This window comes from Mirounga leonina, unplaced genomic scaffold (assembly GCF_011800145.1).
Source record: "Mirounga leonina isolate KUSES-001 unplaced genomic scaffold, KU_Mleo_1.0 Mir_94, whole genome shotgun sequence".
Lineage (NCBI taxonomy): Eukaryota > Metazoa > Chordata > Mammalia > Carnivora > Phocidae > Mirounga > Mirounga leonina.
The window spans coordinates 33850657-33853447 of NW_023270855.1; the positions used below are offsets into that span (position 1 = coordinate 33850657).

Here is a 2791-nt window from a genome sequence, read left to right on the forward strand (position 1 = left end):
AATGCACAAACTGGTGGCAAGTTAGGTCCATAGCCTATTGTGATAGGTCCTTCCAGCATAAATCAGGTTTCTTCTCCATCTGTTATCTCAATGTCATTTACAGATGTGGTGATTTTTGAACAAGAGTCTCTCATAGGAGGGTGGGCAGGTTTCAATCATTGGTTTCTGGATCTGTTTGTGCCATGTAGGCATCCAACTCGTCATCCAGGTGTCCTTTTGTTTTAGACATGTATGCATCCAACTGGTTGTCCAGCTGACCCTTGGTCAGTACAGGGAGAGTGAGGGCACCTCTCCCTCATCCAGGGCCTCAGCCTCGACCTCCAAAGCCCCCTCTTCCCCGACCTATCATACCCCGACCTCTACCACTGATTCCGCCACAACCCATAGCTCCACTCCCTAGGCCCCCTCTCCCAGGACCTCCACGACCTCGAATACCACCTCTTCTTAAGCCCATTTGGGGAGCTACAGCTTTTCCCCCTTGGAGCAGGTTTTGTCCTCGGAGCAACATCTCGCCCCTAAGCAGGGTTCTGGTGGCACGTCCCCCACATAGTCCTCCTCGGGGTAAACCTCTCTGGATTTGGGCAGGCCTCGTCCTCCCATTGCTCCCCTGGCCAGGGTCCCTATGGGTCGGCCTAACCGTGCCTGGATGTCACTCTTACCCAGGCGCTGCTTTAAGCTCTGCTTAAGTTTTAATGCTGCCTGGACAGAGGGTCTATTCTCTATCTACTGGGTCAGTCTTCTGTTTCTGGCACTGGCTAGCTGCTGTTGTTGCTGCATCGAAGCCCGAATATTCACTGGCATCGGCTGTTTGTTCTTCAGCATATTAGTAAAGCGCTCATTTAGAGACATCTTGGTGATGCTTTTTAGCTCAACTTTCGGCACTGACTGTGCAGCCATCTTCAAATCCTGAGAATCGAAGGAAACGGACACCATTGCACTTCCCGGGGCTGCCACCACGGTTGTGGCACGTGGGCCGGGCTGGGAGAACCTGAGTTGACTTGGTGGGTGGTTGGTTAGAGGTGTAAGCGGTAGGTTGCTAGGTTAGTTAGCTCGTTGTTGCCAGCCGGCTGTCTGGTCGGCCCGTCCACCTGCTTGCCCGGCCTGCCCTTTCCTGCCTTGCATCGGTCCTTTTCTTGTTTTCTAATTCTCTTATTCTTTTTTTTAAGATTTATTTATTTATTAGAGAGTGAGAGAAAGAGTTCAAGAGAGTGGGAGTGCATGCATATGTTGGGGGAAGGGCAGAGGGAGAGGATCTTCAAGCAGAATCCCTGCAGAGCAGGGCTCGATCTCACAACCCATGAGATCCGTTACCTGAGCAGAAACTGAGAGTTGTTTGCCCAACCAACTGAGCCACCCAGGTGCCCCTCTCTTATTCTTCCTTGACTTGTGGTCACATCTGGGTGTCTTCTGAGTTGTACTTCCTTGGCTGGTTGTAAATCCCCTCAGGCAGAAACTGTGTATTCTCCTCTTTGTACATATCAACGACTATTTATTGTTCTCTATGCTCAGCAAAGTAAGGCACACAAAAGCATAAATTACAAACAAAGAGGTTAGCCTGGAAGAAAAATATTACTTATGTAAAACTGTAGCAATTATTCTAAAAGAGTATATAAGCATATGACTACTAGAGATGTGAGTTTTGATCCCATACAGTTCTGTCCAGGGAGGTGCAAGACCACTGAAAAAGAGTATGGATGCTTCAACACTATGCACTTTAGCCTTAGGATCTACAGTGAAAATTCCAGTGGTCTAGAAAGAGCAGATGGCCTCAGTAGAGCTGCTTATATTCAAATGGAAAATGAGGGCAGTGAGTATCTCCAAGCTATCATGATGAGCCAAGGCCAAAGCTCTTGGTTCAATTTTCCTGAATTCCATAATTTCCAGGATTTATATATGTTCATGTGGGGAGGGGCACCTGAAGATTGGTCATTAATATTAGCCAGGCAGGTGAAGCCAGTGCCAAATTTAATTTGATTTAAAAAAATAAAAAGGGGTGAAATTCCTGCATGTTATGAAGCAGTTCATAGGGTTACATGAATTTTGGTGATCATAATTTTTTTGCCTCTCAGTGTTCCTTCTTCTGATAACCCTATCTTAATTTTCCTTTAGAAACTCTCCCTATTTCATTCTGAGTCCACTTGATTCAGACAGGGCTCTTCTCCCAGTTCTGGGAGTGGAGCATGTGACCCAGGTTTGACCAACTGTCACCCAGAATTCTATTTACCACAGTGTTGGTTCTGGCATGGGTATTACCAATTCAAGATAGAAAAGGTGAATTCCAAGAGTAGCTTGAAAATTTCAAGAAGAAATGCTATTTTTCCGTTGAACTTGAACCTGGGAAAATGTGAAGTTGGAGGTTTGAGGTGTGTTGGGGGAGGAGGAGGGAAATCACATAGATAAAGCTCAAGAATAAAGCCAACTCAATGGGAGGTAGAATCCAAAAATGGAGAACAACCAAATCTTGATGATATTGTTGGAACCTTTGGGTAGAGCTCCAATAAAGGAAGATATACCCTGAAATTTAAGTTACATGAATTACTAAATTTTTTTTATTGTTTAATAAATCCACTTGAATTGGGTTTTCTGTCACTTCCAAACAAAAAAGTCCTAACTGATACATACATACATTCTAAGTTATGTGGTACCTACTCTAAATATTTTGGTTGAGAGGGACTAAGGAGTGCCATTGGGGCAGGGCCAATCAGGGAAGCCCTTATGAATAAAAGGGAGCTTGAATAAGTCAGAAAGAGATAAGGAGAGAGAAAACAGAGAAAGTGCATGACTAAAGCCT

The 2791-nt window shown here is 45.2% G+C and overlaps 1 pseudogene; it reads right to left on the reverse strand.

Annotated features, from left to right (window-relative positions):
- On the reverse strand, positions 1 to 1149 carry LOC118005786 (annotated as a pseudogene).
- Between the last annotated feature and the right edge of the window lie 1642 nt (positions 1150 to 2791).